Genomic DNA, 25,751 nt, shown 5'->3' with positions numbered 1-25,751 from the left:
TGGGATGCCCACGCCCACGGGCGTGGCTGCTAACCCCACACCTGCATCCCATCCCAGGCGATCACCAGGTGGACTATTTAATCCTGCCCTACCTGCTGCTCCACGCCAGTCCGTAGTCGCCTCTCAGCGGTAACGTACACCTGCGGGAAAAACCCTTATGACAAATTGTCCATTGGAACTGACTCTGTTTTACCCTGTGTACTCAGATCACAACTCGGCGTTTTTGCGAGCCACCTGCCTGTCCACCTGTCCGCCTGAGATTCGGAAGCACTATCAGCCTCGCCGTCTCGACCCTTTTGGAGCCCCCCCTCTGGTTCACTCAGCCCGGCTACCTCCGTAAGACGCATACTCCACCTTCCCTCGTATGCTGCCTTTTTTCCGCACCCCAATAATCTGTTTCTCTTTTGTTTTGCAGCTTCTCACAGCCCCGCTCTCGGCGTTCCCTGCGCAGTTCACCTCCCCAGTCCCTCGGTTTCTTCTGGTTCCATACGTTGTTTTTTCGGCTACCCTCACGGGACACCTTTAGTTATAATAAATTTGCTTTCTTTATTCCCTCCTACCCTGGTTTGTGTGTTCTGCTTCTGGGTCCAGCTTGCGCACGGAACTTCGGTTCATGACATTTTTATTTCGGATCATCATTGTATTCTTTTTAATCTGTCTTTTCATTTGTCCCTCTCTCCTATTCGACATGTGGTTCGCTCTCGCATCTTAACTTCCTCTACTGCTGTTAAATTTTCCGATGCTTTTAATTTAGTTTTATTTCCTTATAAAGATGTTCATTTTTTAACAAATCTTTTTAATAATTATTGTCTTTCTATATTAGACAATGTTTGTCCTGTGAAAACTAGACAAGCTCCGGTGTCCTTACCTGAGCTGGTCAAGTTAGTTAATTCAATGAAAGCATCCTCCTGCTCTCTTGATATTTTATCTGGATCTTTGTTTAAAAATGTCTTTCAGTCTATTGGTCCCTGTGTGGTCACAATTATCAATACCTCACTGGTTTCTGGTCAGGTCCCTGTTTATTGTAAGAATGCTGTTATTCACCCACTGTTAAAAAAAACTAAGCTTGATGCTTCTCTTCTCAGTAGCTACAGACCGATTTCAAAATTACCGTTCATTGCTAAGATTTTAGAAAAGGTTGTGGCTAAGCAGCTTATAGCTGTTCTAGACGAATACAGCATTCTGGATAAATTCCAATCTGGAATTTCGTAGAGCTCACTCTACTGAAACTACACTACACACTTAGAGTCTCCATCTTTGGTGAGATGTGATGCAGGAGAATGCTCCATTCTGTTGATGTTAGACCTGACCTCCGCCTTTGATACTGTGGACCATCATATTCTGCTAGATAGATTGAGACACTGGGTGGGTATATCAGGGGCTGCTTTGGACTGGTTTGAATCCTATTTGCATGAACGATCCTTTTCTGTGGCTACCTCTAAGTACAGTTCCTCTTCTACTTTTCTTGCCTATGGTGTGCCACAAGGTTCAGTTTTGGGGCCTTTATTGTTCTTACTGTATTTACTTACTCTTCAACACTTATTGAGCACTTTGAGGACATTTCGTATCACTGCTATGCAGATGATATTCAGTTATATATCTCCTTTAATCCCCATGATGTTTCCAAGCTACAGATTTTGCATAAGTGCATAGACTCCATTAGATGGTGGATTGCTGGAAACTTTCTTCAACTAAATGAGGAGAAGACTGAAGTTCTTGTTTGTGCTCCTAAAAATTTTGTACCTAGTGTTATGGAAAACTTGGGTCCACTTGCTACATTTGCAAAGCCTTGGTGTTAGTATTGACTCAGCTCTGACTTTGGATGCCCATGTAAAATCTCTGGTTCGCTCCTGTTTTTATCACTTGAGAAACATTGCTAAGCTGAGTCCCATTGTATCGCGCTCCGAATTAGAAATTGTCATTCATGCATTTGTTTCATCTCGTCTGGACTATTGTAATTCTTTGTTTACTTGTTTATGTAAAGCCTCTTTGGAGCATCTGCAAGTTGTTCAGAACGCTGCTGCAAAGCTTCTGACCAAGTCCTCCAAGTTTTCCCATGTCACACCCCCGCTGATTCAGCTGCACTGGCTCCCCGTTAAATTCACAATCCAGTTTAAGGTTTTGAACTTGAGTTTCAGGGCTCTGCATGGACAAGCACCAACATATATAAGTGAACTTTGACATCCATACATTCCCAGCAGGTCCCTGAGGTCATGTGACCAGGGCTTGCTTGCTGTCCAGCACACAAGGCTGAAAACAAAAGGCGACAATGCTTTTGTAACTGTGGCCCCCAGATTGTAGAACTCTCTCCCTTTGAGCCTGAGATCTGTGGACTCAGTGGTCGCTTTTAAAAAACAGCTAAAAACTCATCTTTTTAAACTTGCTTTTGGTTGATTTTTATTTTTAGGTTTTAGCTTCTGTGAAGCACTTTGTGATTTTTATCTTGAAAGGTGCTATATAAATAAAGTTTTACTTACTTACTTACTTACAATATGTGCTGTTGTTTATCTGAGGTTGTATTTTTCATTTGAGGTTATTTTCTTGTCTTTTCCTTTTTATTATTATGTCTCGATTGAAAAACCTTCGAATTGAAAGCGAGGGTTCTTTCTTTCTACCATAGCTGTTATTAAAAATTACTGTATATTTTAATTAAAACATTAACCCATTTTAATTAAAACACGAACATTTAAATGATCTCTAACCCTTAATAGATTTTCTTTGAGGCTGGGAACTAAAGTGACAGAAAAGAAGGAAAGATAACATTTATTGGGTGAGTTTGTTGGTCTTATATCGAGATATTACCATTTTCATTCAAGATTCTTCAGCATGATGGCAGTTGTGTCAAGGACAGCAACAATGAAAATCAGATGTACTGAACTGACCTACAAATAGATGGATCCTTGGGCGGTAAAAAAGGGCCCTTTGCATATTAATCAGCAAGATAGACAGAGAGTGCATAAAGATTAAAGATTGCATTGAGCAATAAGTTAGCCCGTGGGCACGCCACTGCAACCCCCTCTGACCTCTGCTCCGTAGCTGCGGGGTGACCTCTCCTTTGGGGCTCTACTCAGCTCTTCCCAGGAGGGTGGCACGGTTCCCCCCCTTTGGTGGTCCTCCTCGGGTCCTTGTACTCTGGGGCCTCTGGATATCTGGGGCCTGGATCTCCTCCATACCTGCTTCATACCCTGGTGGACGGGGCTATGGCTCCCCACACTTCCTAGCAGATCGTTATATGGAGAAACCTTTGGAATACAAGCATGCTGATCCACACAGGTATGCACACAGGTGTACACACGGGTGTTCACAGACGCGGACTACAGCTTTCTTGGCTGCTGCCTCAAAGCACACTGTGCGCTGTCTATCTTGCGTGCTGGACAATATCGTTTATTATTTAGTATCTACTGTTATCTACTGCTAGCTAGTTTATTGTGATGGTGCTGTTCTTTTTATTATGTTGCTCTTTGTTGTTTGCTTTCTCTTCTGTTTTTTTTTCTGTTTTGTTTGTTTGTTTGTTTGATTTTCTTTCTCTCCCTATCTTTCTTTCATTCTTTCTCCCTGTCCTATCCCCCAGTCATGTCTGTCCCGTTTGTAGCAACTGAAAATAAAATAAATTCATAATTATAATAAAGGTCAATCAAATGGACCAATATGGCAAGGCCATGATGATCCACTTGGTAAAATAAATCCGCTTGGCATCTTTCTTGGCCTTAAGACAACAATTCTGATGGCTAAAGATCCAAACGGGACACACACAAAAAAAAAAAAAAGTTAGCCATTCACAGGCATGCTAATCCCCAGACATTCCAGCTGATAAACTACCTAAAATAAATAAATGTAACAAATCCTAACATGTCGCAAATATGGGATCAAAGAAAAAGTGGTCACAGACTACCAGACAGCTCACATGATGCAAGGACAAAGGCTCTCTGGCACTGCAGCTCTCTTTTCACTGGCCTGAGTGCCTACAGTAATTGCTGATTGGAGTCAGCTGCCAAGGGCAGTTCCATTCAGCAGGATAGAGCGATAGACACGCCCACAGGGGCACAGAATCCTTCTAGGGTTGTAACATTTTGAAAGCCATATTGTTTTCTAGATGGTACTAAACATTGCATTGTGAAAATGTCACAATGCAACACAAAAATGATTTAGCCAAAGGCTGATGTTGTGTGTTATTATATAATAATACTATGATGAAGTCTTGTTCACATGATTTGACTCATAAATATATTTTGACATTTTAAATCGTTACCTGCTGATACGTTAATTGAAATTATATATGTGGCGCAAAGCAACTCTTAAATAAATAATATAGATTCCACCCAACAAATGTGTGATAGGATGTTCTTCTTTCTGAATTCAGTATCATATTCCTCCATCCTCCCGGCCGACCCGCTGCTCTCGATCCTTCTCTCACACTTGTTTTCTCTCTCTGTGTCTCTGTTTGTGTGCAAAACTCAGAACTTGTGTTTTAGAGGTGGGTCTCCCTCCAGCTCCTGCCTGTCAGCACCTGGGCTGATTACCTCACCTGTGAGTGATTGTGTGATCAGCTGTTTTCTACTTAAGCTGGAGGAAGCCGTCCATTTTGGATTGTTAGCTAAAAGCTAAAAACATTTAGTGGAATTGGCTTCCAAATGTCTGCACTTGTGTCCACTTTGGCAAGAGATACTGCAGCTAACCTTCTGTTCCATTCTGCACATGATGTCTGGCCCTGGGTGTGAGTAATACTGTGAGAGTGATCTAGTGGAAAGAAGGATTGAGGATCTGTTTAAACTGCAGATGTCTCATGACTGTGACTGGGAAGTTGTAGATCTGTCTGTTTAGGAGCTTCAGCTAACCACTAAATGCAAAGTCTTTCTGTTGTCATTTTTTATTGAGTCATTCACTGTAAATAAATGCACTGAACTTTGCATTTGCAAGTCTGCACTCTACGTCTACCAGAAAACCATCAACATGACATCCAGCTTTGTCCTCTTGTCTAAATATCGCTGGTTGATTTTGAGTTTTTTTTTATTTTTAAATATACCAGAACTCCCTCCCACACACATTTTTACACCCACGCACAACCTACACAAGTGACCTTACTGATTTGGACACCTCATTAACTTTGTATTTAAGTTTCGTTAATAAACTACTTCCTTGAACTGCTGAATAGTATATCCATCCCATTATCACTGTCTTACGAGCAAGGTTGTGACATTGCAAAATGTAGTTGAACACGTGTGGATAGAGATAGAGATATCTCTCTCTCTCTCATATATATATATATATATATATATATATATATATATATATATATAAAAAACACCCAGCACGCCCCTGCGGGCGGTTTATCCTTCAAGCTCGGGTCCTCTACCAGAGGCCTGGGAGCTTGAAGGTCCTGCGCAGTATCTTAGCTGTTCCCAAGACTGCGCTCTTCTGGACAGAGATCTCTGATGTTATTCCCGGGATCTGCTGGAGCCACTCGCCTAGCTTGGGAGTCACCGCACCTAGTGCTCCGATTACCACGGGAACCACCGTTACCTTCACCCTCCACATCCTCTTGAGCTCTTCTCTGAGCCCTTGGTAATTCTCCAGCTTCTCGTGTTCCTTCTTCCTGATATTGCTGTCATTCGGAACCGCTACATCGATCGCTACGGCCGTCTTCTTCTGTTTGTCTACCACCACTATGTCCGGTTGGTTAGCCACCACCATTTTGTCCGTCTGTATCTGGAAGTCCCACAGGATCTTAGCTCGGTCATTCTCCACCACCCTTGGGGGCATCTCCCATTTTGACCTCGGGACTTCCAGGTTATACTCGGCACAGATGTTCCTGTACACTATGCCGGCCACTTGGTTATAGCGTTCCATGTATGCCTTGCCTGCTAGCATCTTGCACCCTGCTGTTATGTGCTGGATTGTCTCTGGGGCATCTTTACACAGCCTGCACCTGGGGTCTTGCCTGGTGTGATAGACCCCAGCCTCTATGGATCTTGTACTCAGAGCTTGTTCTTGTGCTGCCATGATTAGTGCCTCTGTGCTGTCTTACAGTCCAGCTTTGTCCAGCCACTGGTAGGATTTCTGAATATCAGCTACCTCCTCTATCTGCCGGTGGTACATACCGTGCAGGGGCCTGTCCTTCCATGATGGTTCCTCGTCTCCCTCCTCTTTCTTGGGTTTCTGCTGCCTGAGGTATTCACTGAGCACTCGGTCAGTTGGGGCCATCTTCCCAATGTATTCTTGGATGTTCGTTGTCTCATCCTGGACTGTGGTGCTGACACTCACCAGTCCCCGGCCCCCTTCCTTCCGCTTAGCGTACAGCCTCAGGGTGCTGGACTTGGGGTGAAACCCTCCATGCATGGTAAGGAGCTTTCTTGTCTTTATGTCAGTGGCTTCTATCTCCTCCTTTGGCCAGCCTATTACCCCAGCAGGGTACCTGATCACGGGCAGGGCGTACGTGTTGATGGCCTGGATCTTGTTCTTACCATTCAGCTGACTCCTCAGGACTTGCCTGACCCTCTGCAGGTACTTGGTGGTTGCAGCTTTTCTAGCGGCCTCTTCATGGTTCCCATTCGCCTGCGGGATCCCCAGGTACTTGTAACTGTCCTCTATGTCTGCAATGTTGCCTTCTGGTAGTTCAATCCCCTCAGTTCTGACTACCTTCCCTCTCTTTGTTACCATCCGACTACACTTCTCCAGTCCGAACGACATTCCAATGTCACTGCTGTATAGCCTGGTAGTGTGGATCAGTGAGTCGATGTCTCGTTCACTCTTGGCATACAGCTTGATGTCATCCATGTACAGGAGGTGGCTGACAACTGCTCCGTTCCGTAGTCGGTATCCGTAGCCAGTCTTGTTAATGATCTCACTGAGGGGGTTCAGGCCTATGCAGAACAGCAGTGGGGACAGAGCATCTCCTTGGTAGATCCCGCACTTGATGGTGACTTGTGCTATGGGCTTGGAGTTGGCCTCTAGTGTTGTACGCCACATCCCCATTGAGTTTCTGATGAAGGCTCTTAGGGTCCTGTTGATCTTGTACAATTCTAAGCATTCCAGTATCCAGCTGTGGGGCATTGAGTCATAGGCCTTCTTGTAATCAATCCAGGCAGTGCACAGGTTGGTCAGTCTGGTCTTGCAGTCTCGGCTGACTGTTCTGTCTACCAGTAGCTGGTGTTTTGCGGCTCTGGTATTCTTGCCAATCCCTTTCTGTGCCCCGCACATGTATTGACCCATGTACCTGTTCATCTTAGCTGATATGATGCCTGACAGGAGCTTCCATGTAGTACTGAGGCAGGTTATTGGTTGGTAGTTGAAGGGGACCGGTCCCTTCTTGGGGTCCTTGGGGATCAGGACCGTCCGACCTTCGGTTAGCCATTCCGGGTGTCTCTCGTTAACTAGCAGCTGGTTCATATATATATATATATATATATATATATATATTTCCATAGACACATTTTCTGGTGCAAATAAGAAATATTACAATGAAATGTAGCAGAACCGTGTAGTTTTGCATTTTAAGTCCCTCATTCCTAGTTATTGCATGTCAACTAATACATATCTTTTAAGGTAATCAGATTTATTTAAGATACCTTTGATGGGTTAGATAGGAACTTCCATGTTTACAGTCATTAAGTCCCAATATTAAACATTGTTACCTATAAACTAAGAAAAATTAAAAATGCTATTTGGTAGTATTAATTCCATCATCATAATATGATAACAGTATCCTAATATTTTAAAGCATCAGCAAATATTACCTTTTTATTATGAGTTTACTACCACAAGTCAGTATATCAAAATGTCAATGCATATATATTACCCACTTATTGTTAGGTTATCACACTGTTACTCATATAATACTATATCAAGAGCTATTGATATATGATCATTACTTGGATATTATTAATTGAGTGGTAATAACTTGCTATTTTCATGTTATTACTTTGTTTACATCAAATTACCCCAATATTACCACATCATTAACAAGCTGCAATAGGAAATATTTCCAAATCCAATGAGAGTTATTAACTTTATTCTGTCAATGAACATTTCTATCCTGATGGGAGTGTCATCTTTCAGGCTAACTATGTCCTCAACCTCAGAGGTGAGTGTTTTAACAAGCATGACAGCGATGCAAATTGTGAACTTTAGCGTTTACAGTCACCAAAGCTCAACCCAGTTAAATAGCATTTGGCATTGATGTATTTTACAGCCCTCTCCTCTATCGTCATCAAAGCACAAAATGAGAGACTGTAAGAATAAAACTCACTCTCTGCAGTACTGTTTCATGAAAACGATGATCTTGTACAATAAATCCCAGGTGACAGTAAACATTGTTCAGGTGGCACGTGTTGGCTGAACACCTTACTCAGACACTTGGGGTAAGTGGATTTTCAGTAGTTGTGTTATATATTACAACAGTCTATCATGTGGCAGGTTGGCTGGATTAACCAGAGGGGGGAAGAAAAAAAAGAACTTGAGGTTGGGAATAAAACTCTTATCACTCTGCACTACATATGTGAGGTCAATGAACCTCTGCTTCTCTAATACCTGGCATTGTCATTAAAAGCTCACAATATTTTTATCTTCTTCACTATTTATTTATATTGTTTTTCTCCAGCATTTGGAACAGTTAAATGAAAAATCAGGTCCAAATGTGAATTTTTATAATCCAGCAAGGACAGAGTCCTCATACAGGGCACCATGGTGGCACGGTGGCTAGCACTGTTGTCTCACAGCAAGAAGGTCCTGAGTTCAATTCCCCCACCAGGCTGTGGTCTGTCAGTGTTTGCATGTTCTCCAGAGTACATATACTCTGTGGTAAACATGAGTCTCTGTTTTATGTCAAATATATATGAATGTTCTTCTTAAGTTTTTATTGTATCAGCAGCAACAGACCATTATGATACAGAAAGTCAAGAGCATCATTATGATGACTCATCACGAAAAATTTTATTCTTATAAGGAAAGTAATTTCAAAAGAATAACACATTAAACTCTAGTTGCATCTTCAAGACCATAAAAAAACATTAGCAGAAGCTTCTCTCTCCTGTTGACCTATAATTGCAGAACAAAACATTAAAATGATAATCTCACTTGAAATTATTTTTATTTGTGAGAAAGAATAGCTCAGCTTTTGCTGTGAATAAAGACATTTGTTTTACACTTAAGAGCCTGGGAGAAGTCTATATATATAAGATCTATAAGCAACAGTTTCTGGGGTTTTTTGCTAAACCCTGAGCATCTGACCTGTTCTCTTGTGGATTGTAAATATTATTATGAGGTTGTATTGCCTGACTTTTATGCTACCTACTATCATATTCGAAATGGACATGGAAATAGACTGTGTTTTCCACAGATTAATTCTGATTAAGTGATTAACTTCTCAAGTCTAAAAAAAAAAAAAATTCTAAAAGTTCTGCTGTGTGTTGTATGGACACTGTTGTAGTGTTAATTCAGTGCGGAAACAAATAACTTTGTATCACACGTCAAACTTTACTGTTTATCACCAACTTGTTATTCAGTGCACACTATAATTAAGCTAATTGAAAATCATTGCCACCACCCAGCAAGCAACTGAGTGGTCAGCTTTTTAAGCTTGTTGATTAGAAGGCTTATCTGATTGCCTACAACCCCCTGGTTTCCTCAAACAAGGAATTATCTTGTTGTTGATCTATGGTCATTATAGAAAAGAAACATATCTGAAGAAACTTCAGAGGGTTTATTTTTTTTAACAAACACTGTTCATATATCCATATATCTATTTATATATCTGATTATATTTGTGCTCCAAGCTGATTATAAAAAATGAGCTCAACACATTTGCCTTTAGTTTAGGACATTGGGATTATGTGCAAAATTAATTTACTTGTAGGTTTTAACATTATGTTGTTGTTGTTTTTTTGTTTCTTTTGTTTTGTTTCAATCAGGAGAACTAAGGTACCCAGCTTCATTTAATGAATAACCCATCTAAATCTGCAGACATGCATTAATTTGAACAGAAAACACATTGTTTGGCTTATAATTTATCTATTATGCCATTTATTTTGCAAATATCTTTCCTTCCAGAAAACAATTATTTGTTGAAATTTTAAATGCAATGTACTGACCTGGTGTTTAAAATCATGACAGAATAAATACAACATTTCTTATCGATCATCTGTCTTGTACATCAGAGCTGTGACTTTGGGAGACCTTCTGCATCTTTCTCCAAACGATATTGTGCCAGTACTAATTACATTAGTATTATGAGGTATTATGAGCCCAATCCATATTTTTTCATTTTTAAATTGATTGTAGTTCTAAAAGAATGAGACAAACACTTAAAAAAGAAAAAAAAGATAAAGATTGTTTTTACAACCCTCTGCTTTAATAAAACAAATATGCTGCTAAAACTTAACTTTCCTCTTGTCTTCTTTTTTGTCTTTATTCTTTCCTATATTGTGTTTCTATTGGACAGAATCAGCCATGTCTCATCCATCAGGCATCTTCCTTTGTCTAATGACTAAGTGCATGTGAAGTAAGTAAGAAAATAAGTGAAGTCTATTTATATTGCACATTTCACTGACAAATGTCACAAAGGGCTTCACAAGAAAAGTAATACGATAGAAAGCAAAACACAACACAAGCATAAATGCATTATAAAAGCATTTAAGATCTGGTCTGATTAAAAGCTTTGTGAAATAAAAATGTCTTTAGCTGCTTTTTAAAAGTCTCCACCGAGTCCAAACTAGAAATAGAGACAGTGCATTCCACAGTCTGGGTGCAACAACTTGGATCGGTCTCCTCGAGTTCTGAAGCGTGTGTGGAGGACCACTTAAAGGTTTTAGTGGACTAACAGGGGTTATATGAGTTCCTCTGTTACATTGAGTCAGTAGTCTCACGGCAGAGATTTGGACAACCGGTAGACTAGCAAGCCCTTTCTTGTTGAGCAAAAGTAAAAAGATCATTACAATAGTCCAATCTTGTAGAGACAAAAGCATGAGTTGACACCATTTATCTAAGCTTTGAGATGTAAATGGTAAATGGCCTGTATTTGTATAGCACTTTACTAGTCCTTAAGGACCCCAAAGTCATCCATCCATTCACACACACTGGTGATGGCAAGCTACATGTAGCCACAGCCACCCTGGGGCGCGCTGATAGAGGCGAGGCTGCCGAACACTGGCGCCACCGGGCCTTCTGGCCACCACCAGTAGGCAACGGGTGAAGTGTCTTCCCCAAGGACACAACGACTGAGACTCTCCAAGCCGGGGCTCAAACCAGCAACCTTCCGATTACAAGGCAAACTCCCAGCTCTTGAGCCACGATCGTTCCACAAATGAAAAAGGCTGTTTTTTACTACCAACTTAATCTGTTTTAAGTTATGCTCCAAGGACAAATCTTAATCAAAAGTTGGTCTTTAATATCGGATATTGCACTGTTCGACGCGATAACCAAAGTTTCAGTTTTATCTGGGTTTAGCTTTAAGTAGTTGCTATACTACCATTGCTTTACGTTTGTAAAGCAATTAATCAAAGCGACCAGTTTGTAATATTCAGAAGGCTTAAAAGAGCAGAATAACTGAATATCATCGGCAAAAAGATGACAAGACATATCACTAAACTGCTGTATTATCTGGTCTAATGGAAGACTATATATGAAAAACAAAATAGGTCCCAGCATGGAGTCTTGAGGGACTCCACATAGTAGCTCTCTAGATTCAGTCATAATCTAGTTTGCAGCCACACTAAAACTCCTACCAGACATGTAGGATGAAAACCACTCTAAACAGACCTGAACATCCCACCCAGATCACTCAGTCTGTTTGTCAAGGTAATACGATGTGTCAAAATGTCACCTCCTTATTAGAGAATCCCACATTCACAAAAACACTGATCTTCCAAGAATTCAGGTAAAGCATATTAGCGTGATGATTCCTAGATGACCGTATTGCAATGAGAAGCCTTCTTAGGACAGTTACTTCAGTAGTAATATGTCTTGATGCATGCTCAATCATCCAGGTAAGTAAATCCCAAAAGGTTGATTCTGTTCCTCTGGGTTTTCAGTGGGAGAAACGTTTCGCCATCTTACAATGCTGTGATTGCAGCCATTTCCCAACTCTCTGTGAATTCCACTCATTAGTACCAAGTCTTTGATCAATGGACTTTGATCAGTAATTCAATGGTCATCTGCATATTAATGATCAAGGAACTGACCTCCCAGTCCATTGTTCAAGCAGTGGTGATAGTTTCAGTCATTTTGCAATGTACTCTTTATAAGGTTGGGGAATTATGCAGTCAGCTGAGACTGAAGAAGTCACTTGGATGAGTGACGAAACGTTTCTCCCGCTGAAAACGCTACGTCCAGATGAACAGAATCAACCTTTTGGGATTCAGAAGTAATATGTTCCAGTCAACTGAAAAAAATCACTCAAAGGTAAAAGAAAAATAATCCATTCAGCTGTTCATTAAATGTTAAAATCTCTATTTTAACAACTCATTCAGCAATCTCAGTGGACTGGATAATGACACATTAGCAGGCACAGCCCTAATCATGTAAAACAGTGGTTTCTGTGACTGCTGTAAGAACTCCCCAAAGCCCCTCCCAGTGACTTCCAGTTTCAAACAGCCAGGGATTTTTCACAGTGCCTTTTTCTTCACTTTCACAGTGCTGGAAGTGTGGAAAGTGCTAGAAGTGTGGTTTCCCATTGTCACCTATTAAGTTATTAACAACAGAACAAGTTTTGTAGCATTGGAAAGTATAACGCATATTCTAATACTATTTTTGTCATGCGCTCCAGTTGGAATAGTTTGTTAAAATACTAAATTAAAAATGCAAGTATGATCAATTGCTAAAAAATATCATTAACTACATGCCATCGGTGATAACACTGTAAGGCTTTAACATCTGATTTAATATACTCTAGATTGGTGTTTTTTGTATTGTTTTAACAGTCAGAAATTCAACAAAGTACTAGTACTGCATGTTTTGCTAGTTAGCAAACTTTTCATTATTTGAGATAAGATAACATCGAGTGAAGGTTATGTTAGGACTTGCATTAGAATGAAAACACAATTACAACTGGAATAACATCAATTTTTCTTTTTTTCTTTTTTTTACTGTTTTTCTCTTGAAAGTGACTTTGAGACAAGTTTTCCTTTATAAAAGTGAAATATATATATATATATATATATATATATAAATAAAAACACCCAGCACGCCCCTGCGGGCGGTTTATCCTTCAAGCTCGGGTCCTCTACCAGAGGCCTGGGAGCTTGAGGGTCCTGCGCAGTATCTTAGCTGTTCCCAGGACTGCGCTCTTCTGGACAGAGATCTCCGATGTTGTTCCTGGGATCTGCTGGAGCCACTCGCCTAGCTTGGGAGTCACCGCACCTAGTGCTCCGATTACCACGGGGACCACCGTTACCTTCACCCTCCACATCCTCTCGAGCTCTTCTCTGAGCCCTTGGTATTTCTCCAGCTTCTCATGTTCCTTCTTCCTGATATTGCTGTCATTCGGAACCGCTACATCGATCACTACGGCCATCTTCTTCTGTTTGTCTACCACCACTATGTCCGGTTGGTTAGCCACCACCATTTTGTCCGTCTGTATCTGGAAGTCCCACAGGATCTTAGCTCGGTCATTCTCCACCACCCTTGGGGGCATCTCCCATTTTGACCTCGGGACTTCCAGGTTATACTCGGCACAGATGTTCCTGTACACTATGCCGGCCACTTGGTTATAGCGTTCCATGTATGCCTTGCCTGCTAGCATCTTGCACCCTGCTGTTATGTGCTGGATTGTCTCTGGGGCATCTTTACACAGCCTGCACCTGGGGTCTTGCCTGGTGTGATAGACCCCAGCCTCTATGGATCTTGTGCTCAGAGCTTGTTCTTGTGCTGCCATGATTAGTGCCTCTGTGCTGTCTTTCAGTCCAGCTTTGTCCAGCCACTGGTAGGATTTCTGGATATCAGCCACCTCCTCTATCTGCCGGTGGTACATACCGTGCAGGGGCCTGTCCTTCCATGATGGTTCCTCGTCTCCCTCCTCTTTCTTGGGTTTCTGCTGCCTGAGGTATTCACTGAGCACTCGGTCAGTTGGGGCCATCTTCCTAATGTATTCTTGGATGTTCGTTGTCTCATCCTGGACTGTGGTGCTGACACTCACCAGTCCCCGGCCCCCTTCCTTCCGCTTAGCGTACAGCCTCAGGGTGCTGGATTTGGGGTGAAACCCTCCATGCATGGTAAGGAGCTTTCTTGTCTTTATGTCAGTGGCTTCGATCTCCTCCTTTGGCCAGCCTATTACCCCAGCAGGGTACCTGATCACGGGCAGGGCGTACGTGTTGATGGCCCGGATCTTGTTCTTACCATTCAGCTGACTCCTCAGGACTTGCCTGACCCTCTGCAGGTACTTGGTGGTTGCAGCTTTTCTAGCGGCCTCTTCATGGTTCCCATTCGCCTACGGGATCCCCAAGTACTTGTAACTGTCCTCTATGTCTGCAATGTTGCCTTCTGGTAGTTCAATCCCCTCAGTTCTGACTACCTTCTGACTATCTCCCCACATACAGTGGGGCAAAAAAGTATTTAGTCAGCCACCGATTGTGCAAGTTCCCCCACCTAAAATGATGACAGAGGTCAGTAATTTGCACCAGAGGTACACTTCAACTGTGAGAGACAGAATGTGAAAAAAAAATCCATGAATCCACATGGTAGGATTTGTAAAGAATTTATTCGTAAATCAGGGTGGAAAATAAGTATTTGGTCAATAACAAAAATACAACTCAATACTTTGTAACATAACCTTTGTTGGCAATAACAGAGGTCAAACGTTTACTATAGGTCTTTACCAGGTTTGCACACACAGTAGCTGGTATTTTGGCTCATTCCTCCATGCAGATCTTCTCGAGAGCAGTGATGTTTTGGGGCTGTCGCCGAGCAACACGGACTTTCAACTCCCGCCACAGATTTTCTATGGGGTTGAGGTCTGGAGACTGGCTAGGCCACTCCAGGACTTTCAAATGCTTCTTACGGAGCCACTCCTTTGTTGCCCGGGCGGTGTGTTTTGGATCATTGTCATGTTGGAAGACCCAGCCTCGTTTCATCTTCAAAGTTCTCACTGATGGAAGGAGGTTTTGGCTCAAAATCTCACGATACATGGCCCCATTCATTCTGTCTTTAACACGGATCAGTCGTCCTGTCCCCTTGGCAGAAAAACAGCCCCATAGCATGATGTTTCCACCCCCATGCTTCACAGTAGGTATGGTGTTCTTGGGATGAATGACAGCAATATCAGGAAGAAGGAACACGAGAAGCTGGAGAAATACCAAGGGCTCAGAGAAGAGCTCGAGAGGATGTGGAGGGTGAAGGTAACGGTGGTCCCCGTGGTAATCGGAGCACTAGGTGCGGCTCCAGCAGATCCCGGGAACAACATCGGAGATCTCTGTCCAGAAGAGCACAGTCCTGGGAACAGCTAAGATACTGCGCAGGACCCTCAAGCTCCCAGGCCTCTGGTAGAGGACCCGAGCTTGAAGGATAAACCGTCCGCAGGGGCGTGCTGGGTGTTTTTTATATATATGTGTGTATAATATATATATATATATATATATATATATCAGCCTGAGCAGAAAGGGCCAAACCTCTCTCCCTAAATATAACGTGTTTGTGGGAAGTGATGACCTCTTCAATGTAAGACTACAGAGGGGGGAAAGGTTATTTGATCCTCTGCTTAAGTTTGCTCACTTCCAAATAAATGAACTGTCTCTAATTTTTATGGCAATTTAATTTTAATGGAGAGTCAGAATATCAATCAAAGACTGATTTGATCCCCAAATAAAACATTTCTTAGTTCTTGGTGGAGAAGCCTTTGTTGGCAATATGTGTCCTATTTCACCACTGCTTTGTTGTCTTGGAAGTGTGTTTTGGGTCATTATCATTCTGCAAAACCCATTCACAAAGCATCTTCAGTATTGTGGCTAAGAAAAATAGATTCTCATACAAGACTTGGCCTATCAATGCAGAGAAGTCATCCTGTACCCTTAGCATGAAAACAGAATCAAAGCATACTGGTTTCACCGCTACCCAAACACAGTAGGTTGAGTTGATGCCAAAGAAAGATTTTGGTTTCATCTAAACATAGCACTTTCTCCCAATCCTTCTTCGAATCATTTAGAAGGCACCATCTAGCTCCAGATTGAGGGTGAGTGATAGACATTTTATATTCCTTTCATTTTGGAATAATAGCAATTTCTTGTAGCCCATTCCTGCCTTGCTCACGTCTACAATTTTGTCCCCGATGTCCTTTGACAGCATTTTGGACTTGCCCATGTTGTATACCTGTACTTTATATGCATGATGAGTTGAGATCAAGAGTATCTTTAATTGATTGATTGATTGATTGATTGATTGATTGATTGATTGATTGATTGTAATCAGGAGCCAAGAGTCGGCCTGGGCTGTAAGTGCTTAACTGTAAGTGCTTAAACACTTATTTCAGTCAATAACATGCAATCAATTCATACCTTTTATGTAAGGTGTTTTTTTTCCCCTTGGATTTTTTGTTGAAAGTTTTTCTCCAGTAACATCATACTGCCATAAAATTAAAGACTCTTTATTTATGTAAGTGAGGGAACTGACAATTTCAGCAGGGGACCAAATAATTATTTCTCCCACTGTAATTGGAGTCTTTTTCTATAAAATATATTTCAATATATATAAAATATTGAAATACTAATGCCCTGTTTCAGAGATTATGTTTTTAAGGCTATGTTGGGTGAATGGATAGATGTATAAATGAAAAATCAATTTGCATTTTTTTTTCTTATTCCTTTCTTAAAGTGAAACAGGTGACTGAATAATTTGTTAGTAATTCGTGTTTGTCAGTCCAGTGAGAAATTCTGTTTTGGGATAAAGGATAGAGACATCTGAAAAAGTAAAGAATAAAAAAATGTGTTACTAACAACTTCCATTCTTCCCTGCAAACAATTTATGAATACTGTACAGTGCTCCATTTAAACATGTATATTTTGAAATTACATTGAACTTTCCTCTGTATTTCAAAATTCATTTAGGGGAAAACTATTTAAGGGAAACTAAGGTTTATTTGTTTAAAAAAAACTGTGATAGTTTCAACCCTTGAGCAACGTAGTAATGGGATTTAGAAACTAAACCAAACTGAGTCCATGACCATCTGAGCCCCCAGCACTTTAATCACATAAGCTCATTCTGCTAGAGACAATGGTTTCAAAAGGACAATAATAAACACTAATTAGATTTTCTACTATAATCCTCTGAAAGTACATTAGCTACTGTCTTTACAAATGTAAATGAAGATGTGAGCCATCTTGAATAAACTACTTTACCTTTTACTGAGAGTAATATATAGTTGTTCTGACAGAAGGCATTACTATCCCTGAGGAGACCTGCACCATCTAAAGCCGCTCTGGGAGGTCTGTGTTCTCTATAGAGGGGAGACTTTCTTGGTACTTACTAATTATAAAGGGTGACTGACGCCTGAAAGCAGGACACAGCATAGACTGAAAGAGAGAAAAATCTCTCAGACAAACAGATTAATTATTTAAGGTGTGTGACATCTTTTCCCACACTGCTTCCATTTCTGTCTGCATTCACCCTGATGTGTAGAGTTGGTAATTCCAAGGTCTAACTTTGTCAAGATTAAGATTTGATTTTAATAATTAATCAAATAAATGTTTTAATTTATATCTAACATTAATCTGTAGAGAATTGTTAAAAAAAATGTCTCTTTACACCAACCCCAGTCTATCACTGCTGACTCTCCAGTTTTACAAGTTGAATTAAAAGTATGGTTGGAATTTGACTTATAGGTATTTGTTGTTTGTAGTAGCATTGTTATGTATGCCATCTGCCAAAAGCACAAAGGAAAAAATCATGTTAGAAGTTAACACTCATTTCTGTCTGCATGTTATTTCCAAAAAGTGAAGAAATGTAAAAAAATTTTCACATCATGGGGCAAAATAACTTTCAGGAAAAAAGAGAGTTGTAAAGAAGTAAAAAACAGGTTTATGTACATTGGATTATGGCTCCTATGTCAGCCGCTCGAAGGGAAGCAACATTTGAGATGCTATAATATTGCTGCACTTCAATTATGTTTTTTTTATGTAATGATGTTGCGGTTATGATTATATACACAGATCAAAACAGAAATATTGTTCTCAAAATAAAGAGAAACAGCAGGCCATTGCATTCAGGCTTCTCTACAAAACGAATGTAAATAAACTGAACAAATGAAACTGAAATTGGTATCACCCTTTTTAGAAAAGAAAGAAAAATAAAACCCACAATGTAAGCTCCACCCCCCAAGTTTCCATACAATAACGTCAACCTGGTATCATGACCTTATCAGAAAACAATAACTGGGCTCTAATTTCTCTTCTATTTTCCTAATAAATTGCAATTAGTAGTAGATGTGATGGCAGCTGATGACATAGAAGGAAAATTAACTGTGATGTTGAATTTAATAATAATAAAAAAAGAAATTGCTTTTTTAATGGCTTCCACCTTTTTCTCATCACTGCGTTTGGCCATCTCAGGATCACAAAGGAGGTCATTGTGTCTCAAATTCTGACAAAAAAGGGGAGATGCAATCTGGACTGCAGATTTGGCAAATTCCATTTTTTCTTTTGAACACCTTGTACTTTGGGGGACTAAGATCTCTACCACCCACGACTGTCTATTAAGGTATGCCATAGGGTATAACAGTGACATGAGGTTACATAACACAAGCTTACAATGTCCTTGACTTTGTAATTAGTTGTTAAATTATTTGCCACATCTGAATAAACATTTGCTCAAGCAGCTAAGGCACACAGAGGCTACTGATGCAAAGAACCTTGAAAACACTCCTACTGTCATTTGAGATGGCTGCAATCAGCTAAGCAGTGAAAAAACTTGTGTTCAGGGTCTTCAAAAGGTCACTTGGTTATTATCCTAATAACAAAAATTGCTAAACCAGCTTAAAAACCTAAATTAAACTTTTGTTACTGTAAAGTCACAATTGAGAAGTGATAATGAGGAAATCAAAGAGACAAAACAAATCAGCTATTTTACACTTCAAGACACCAAGATTGTCTGAAATAGAAAAAGACAGTTTTCGCATGTATTTTTACCTGCAGTATTAACACAAAGACGTGTTGATGCCACCTGGGAGTTTCTGTTCTTGATGAAATATGTTGCAAGAACATTACTGCAGCACACACTGAATACAAATGGAACAAATACGTCTTGAAACACACTCAAGGTTACTGGAAGGAATGATGGAATAAAGAAAGCAAAACTGTACAACACCCAGTTCTCTAATACAGCAATCAGTCTTCTTTAACAACACCCTTTTCCCCCTTTATTGGGCTATTTTTTTTATCCCCTAGTCTTTCAGTATTGACCAATGGGAGTCATGGCAGAAAGATTTATTCTACAAACTGCCCACATAAAAAATGTGTTCTTACTATAGAGCAAAATTGAAAGAGAAAAGTGTATAAAAATATCTGCCTATGTCTATGCCTTGTAGGTGGGTATCTATCACACATCTATTTATATATATATAATCCATGACCTACCTATCTCTCACACACGCAAACACTTCATGGTGACTTGTAGCATTGCCATACAGTTGGCCTCTATTGTTGTCCTCCACAGTCCCATTGAGTTCTTATGGATGTTATTGTTCTCTATTAGCATTGCACAGTGGCAAGCATGGATGGAGCATTGAGTTGTTAGGCTTACTTGGAGTCAATCCCAACGGCTCCTGGTCTTAAGAGACTGAGTTGAACTGTCTAGATTGTTGTGCCTACTCAGCTTGGTTGCTATGATGACATGTTGTGGAAAGCAGCTATATGTGCATTCCCACTGATTAATTACATAAATGAACTAGAGATGGCACGATACCACTTTTTTATGTCCGATACCGATACAGATATCATAAATTTGGATATCTGTCGATACCGATATGAATCCGATATAGTGTGTTTTTTGATCAATAAAACAGTTTTTTAAATATCTTGCTGCTTTTTGTATAAGTTAAAACTCAAGTTAAAAACAAAACAAAACACTAAAGCTATTCTGTTATACCTGTATGCAAAAAATACACCAACCCAAAATACCCAAAATATTTAATAGTTCAGCAATACTGATCAATCTAATAAACTTAAACCTACTCCATCCTCCCTATTCTTGTATTTTAAAGAGTAAGCAACCTAACTAATAGGGTTCTAAAACTTCCAGCAAAAAAAAAAAAAAAATAGGGAACCCCCCCTTCCACCTCATGATGCTTAATCAACGTAATCAATTTTAATTTGATGCAGTGTGGAAAAAAATGCACAGAAATAAATTATTTTTCAAGAATAATTAAATAGATTCAACATCTTCCTTCAGCAGAATTGCAGACTGCACAGATGGTACCTTCCCAAAGGAAAAAGTACTATAGCTTACTAGGGTATATTAGACTTAACAGTTACTATATACAGTGATGGACTTCTATACATTTTACATCAGATCAAAACTTTGGGTGTAAGATTAGAATAATTTTTTTATTAAAAGATAGACATTTTAAATGAGAATAAGAAAGAAAAGTATGTCTTTGTGCCCCCTTTTCCCTGTTCATGCACCCCTGGCTAAACTTTGCTAGATCCGCCCCTGCACAGTTACCAGCCGTCAGCTGCATATAAAAGGATCCTGGTGTAGAAAGTAATATTAAATAAATTCTAACAACAGCTTATCAAGCTTAAACGTGCTGCTGTTGTTCAGCCGCTGGTTTCCTCTTTCTGGCGCGAAGTGGGCGATAAACAAACAAGAGAGACGGACTCACGACAGAAAAGCCGATCAGCTGATCATTGATCAGTTTCATGATTGAAGTAGCAGCAGGAGAGGGGGAGAGAAGAGGCAGTCGCTCCATATATCGGATGTTAAGCTTAACACGGGAATGCTTTACAAACATTCAGAGATGCACTTACACACTTGCTTTACTTCTCTCTGGGATAACTTTCTCGGAGATGAAATGCTGGATTGGTAGCGAGGATACAAATACACACAGCCGCTCTATCACATGATGCACACTGCTCCGACGTGCTAAGGTTATGGGCCGAGTTATGCCATGTCGCAAGTTTTGTGAGGTGCTTTTTTGATATTTAATGGATCGGATTACATTTTTTATTTCTCTCCGATATCCAATCCAGTAATTTACGTCAGTATCGGACCAATACCAATACGTAATATCGGATCGGTCCATCTCTAAAATGAACACATAATAGGTACAGGTCCAACAGTGGGTTCACACAGTCATAACTGTGTGCATCAGATTATTTTTTCCTCCTTCCATACTGGTTTCCTTTGTTCTTTGGTTGTGATTATCTACAGTTAGATATCAAAGTGGAAGTTCTCGTGAATCCACAGCAGGAGACAAAAACACAGCACATCTAAGGTAAAGAACAGTTGCTAGGTAATGTAGAACTTAATCTTAATTTAAGGCAAACACCACATGGATACAGATAATTATACGCAAACTAAATACTAACTTTAAAGTCTTTGCATGAACAGCAGCAATGATTTATTTTCCCGGAGGTCTTCTGAAGTATCTGATTACTTGTACATACATCTCTGCTGTGTCTGTGATTTTGTCTACTCTAAATTTTCACTCCCATTGTGTAAGTAAAATAATGTGCTGCCCCAAACGCAGTAAACAACGAGCACAAATCGAATGTGTCCTGCATTTATTTGATGACTGTGTTTTCCGTATAAATGACTCACTGTACTATCCCTGCACAGTCTAATAATGCCGTTTACAGGATTTGGTCATGACAGCACATGCTCTCATACTTCGAGATAACCTGAGTAACTGCTTACACATAGATGGCGTACCAGAATAAAGATATTTTACAAGACACAAAATGTTACCAGCAGCATGTTACCATCCTGTAATGACACAGCTACAGCTGCTTTGCAATAAGGACATTCAGATAACCAAGGGCACTCTAACAGCCTCCTACTCTACTCAGACCTTATTACAAGGATCTGTGAAGCAGCACAAATCACCTCTGATCCTCATGCCACAGCAGTCATAGAGGAAGACTGTAGAGCAAGTACAAAGTAAAGCAAAAAAGCGACCTCTGACTTCATACTCCATACATTCTATGGCTTTAACAAGAGACTGAAAACCTAAGAAAAGAAAAAAAAACAAAGAGGTATTTCAGATATTAAAATTGATACTATATAAAGAGTACAAAGACTACAAATAGCAGAATTTGTAGTCTATCATAATGTATGCATTATTTTAATTACAATTTGCCTTAATCTCCAGATTATGGAGGAATCACCAATATCAGACGGTCGACTTTTATAATAAAGACGCCTTAAATTAACAGAAATGTGGTTTCAGGCTTTACTTCTTATTACTTATGACAGATCATGTTTGTTACATGTGCATTTCATACCACCAAAATAATGTAAGTTGTAACAACACAACCCACAACACAACGCTTACACACACTACAATGTAAGATTTATTGAGTGTATATAAAATATGTACCACAGTTTAAAAGGAGTGTTGTCACTTTCTTTGCACAGAGTTACACATGTGAATGAAATTCATGATTGTACCATGTTGAATAACTAAAACAAAACTATATTAAATGGTGATTATAGCCACGCCACATGTTTTTTATTTAAATCTAATTTAATCTAAGAAAAGTATGGGCTGTGTCTCAAGTTCAGACCCTGGGAGTTCTGTGGATGAACTGCCCTACAGGGAGGAATATTTATGTCACTACTTCCACTAAATTTTCATCTCCAATACAGCTGTGATTATACAACATAAAATAGTATGACATGTTTATACATAAACCTGCTGGACTCATTGACATTCTCTTGGAAGGGGGCTCTGTTATTATGCCAACGTCGATGAGTTTCTATCTAAACCCTGAAACCACACTTCTGGGAAAAGTTTGATTAACCTGACCGTGCTAACATAACTGAGTACCCTGTCAGTAGGGGTGGGTTTTAATAATCGATTCATCGATTAAAATCGACTCTGGCTTGGATAACGTGATATTGATTCATTAAAATCCTGAATCGATTTTTTTATATAAATGTCTTTTGCCCAAAATTCCAGAATCTCAGGTGAAACGTCACAAAATTTTGACAACCACCAAACATTTAAAACAGTAAATGAGAGCAGGTACACGACTTCTGCACAAAGACGTAAACACAAAGCGCGGACCCGCAGATCAGAATCAGTGAGATGTCGCCTTTCTCACCCGATCAAGCCGACAGCTCGCTGATTCTGATGTTTCGGCAGGTCCGCGCTTTGTGTTTACGCCCTTTTTGTGCTGATTCTAAAGCTGTTAGTTTTATCTCTCTCCAAACAATACTGACTGAACCAGCAGCAAAAGAAGATCCAAACTAAGCTTCACATAAACATCGTCATGGACTCCCTCTGACTTTTGCTGTTTTGCTTCCACCGTGATAAAATCACACTTCATACACAGCTCTCTCTCTCTCTCTCTCTGTACTTCAAGAACAGTTTCCCGTCTAAAAATCTGTTTTATTCATTATTTGCTTGCTTGTTATGCACAAGTCTACCGTTGTTTACAGCGCTGTCGGCCGCTGTTTTTTTTTCCTTTTACTGACTTCCGAAAAGAATACCTAATTTCTGCTGTTCAATAGGCTGCTGAACAATTTTAAACTTTTTAAAATTATACAAAATTCAAAACGCTTAGCCGTGTCTGTAATAAAACCGCTGTAACTTCAGAGGTAATGTTCATTTGTTGATTAATGGTTTTCTTTCGTTTTTGATGTACTGCAGAATATTTTTATAAAATCCCAGGCCAGGAAAATCACCTTCATGTTTTTTCTGTGAATTATAATATTTCTGACTGTCTGAGGCAAAATTTCCCAGATTCAAATCGAATTGGATCGAATCGAATTGAATCGAATTGAATCGAATCGTGGATTGAATCGATTCAGGACCTTGTGAATCGGAATCAAATGGATTCTAGAAATCAGTGATGATACCCAGCCTGTCAGCTTACAGCATACCTGTCAGCATCAGCACTTCAGTGACATATCAGGTCAGCAGACTGTGTTTTTTTTTTCTTCACAGCACAACCTGAAGAGAACAGAGACACTGAGCCGTTGGTTTATTTAAGAGCAGAGGTCTCAGGCAAGTGAGGCATGCGTGTGTCTGTGTATTGACATTTTCTTGATGCCGCAGTGTCTGCTGGGAAAAGACACCAACTGAATGACAAAGATTCTCCAGGGAAACAGCCCCTGTTTGTATTATTGTGTACGTGTGTAATAAAAACGCATAAAAACAATTTCAAAGTATCCACCATTAAGCTTTTTAACCAGTTATGCATACATTAATATGCACACACACAAACAATACCTAATTGCCCTAGCAATACAATCAACAGCAGGGCTGGACTGGGACAAAAAATCGGCCCGGGCATTTTGACTAGAGACCGGCCCACCAAAAATGTGACGTCATTCAGGGGTAAAACCGCAAAGGATTCTGGGAACTTGTGGCAAGAGGTACTAGCGCATGCAGGCTTTCAATTGAGCTCAGTTACACAGCAATAAAAAGAAACACAAAAAATGGCAAGAAGCTGTTGTATTATTAACTGCAATAGCTGGTGTTGTGCCAAAAAGTGATTGTCTGCCAAAAACTGATTGCTGGTATTTAAATTGCTATGAGTAACTTGTTGGGCTATAATATGTGAAACATATGTCAAATGCATCCCTCATGGATGACATGAAGTCATCTCTCCATCTCTCTCTGCTGCTCTTCTGTCTCCTCTGTCACAGACTTCTCCACTTTAGATGATAAATCAGCCTGGTGCAACATGTAAGGATTGGCACAATTTGTTAAGATTTTGAGGAGTTTGAGAAACTAACCTGAAGCATAAAATAAAATTTACTATCAGTAACTTCATAGCACCCGCCCAGCAGTATATAAACTCCATCATGCTAGCTAGTACGCAGTACCAGTTATTCTAAGCGCCTGTAAAAAGTCAGCACAACGAAAACAAACTACAACTAAACTTGGTTTATATCTGACACAGACAGCAGGTCATAACTTCTTGCCTGAAGTTCAGTTCCTCTGCCACTATGACCGGCGGCCGCCTCGGTCTCTCCTCCTCTTGCCTCCCCTTTCCCTTATCCACCTGCTGGCCTCCACCACTTGCTGATGTTGCTAAATCTGTGGAAGCTATGCCATAGCTACCGCCAAACAATTCAGTTATTTTTACACATTTGGCAGCGTCTGCCTGAAGGGCTTTTTGGCCCTAATTTTTTCTGCACCTTCTTTCCTTTTTTTGTTCTCCATTTTCTTTAGTTCGTCTATAAGATTGCTAAACAAGGGGGAGGGTGCATCCGACCTCCTCGGCTGTAATTGGTCCAGCCCAGAGTCGATCATGACCAACTGGCCAATCCAACACCTTTCATTATTTATACCCTTCCAAAAAAAAAAAAAAAAAAGATCGGCCCATAAAAACAAAAAATCGCCAGCGGCCCACCGGGCAAATGCCCAGTATGCCCGATGGCCAGTCCAGCTATGATCAACAGTAGTGTTGGCATTTGTTAGAGTTGTACAAATACACAAAAATCTGCAGCTGTTCAGCAAAACAAGCAACAGCTGCCTTAATGTAAACAGCACCAGAATATAATTACAGTCGTCCTGAACAATGAACTGCACTGTCTATATCTGCACATATTCAGCAGAGCAACACCTTTTCTGTTGCTGCAATAATAATCGTTCTCCCTCTATTTCA

General features: G+C 40.2%; 1 protein-coding gene and 1 long non-coding RNA gene across 2 annotated transcripts in view; one reads left to right on the top strand and one right to left on the bottom strand.

Moving 5' to 3' along the window:
* The window catches only part of lsamp (limbic system associated membrane protein), a 1,260,578-nt gene that overhangs the window by 673,481 nt on the left and 561,346 nt on the right, over positions 1-25,751 (bottom strand). The gene's annotated exons all lie outside the window — the stretch shown is intronic.
* On the top strand, positions 139-559 carry LOC113036036 (uncharacterized). Its single transcript, XR_003274413.1, has 2 exons — positions 139-336; positions 416-559. It is a non-coding gene; the product is annotated as an uncharacterized LOC113036036 (long non-coding RNA).

The sequence above is a fragment of the Astatotilapia calliptera genome, chromosome 14 (genome assembly GCF_900246225.1).
Source record: "Astatotilapia calliptera chromosome 14, fAstCal1.2, whole genome shotgun sequence".
NCBI classification, from domain to species: domain Eukaryota; kingdom Metazoa; phylum Chordata; class Actinopteri; order Cichliformes; family Cichlidae; genus Astatotilapia; species Astatotilapia calliptera.
The sequence above is the reverse complement of the archived record's forward strand: the minus strand, read 5'-3'. Positions and strand labels throughout refer to the sequence as shown.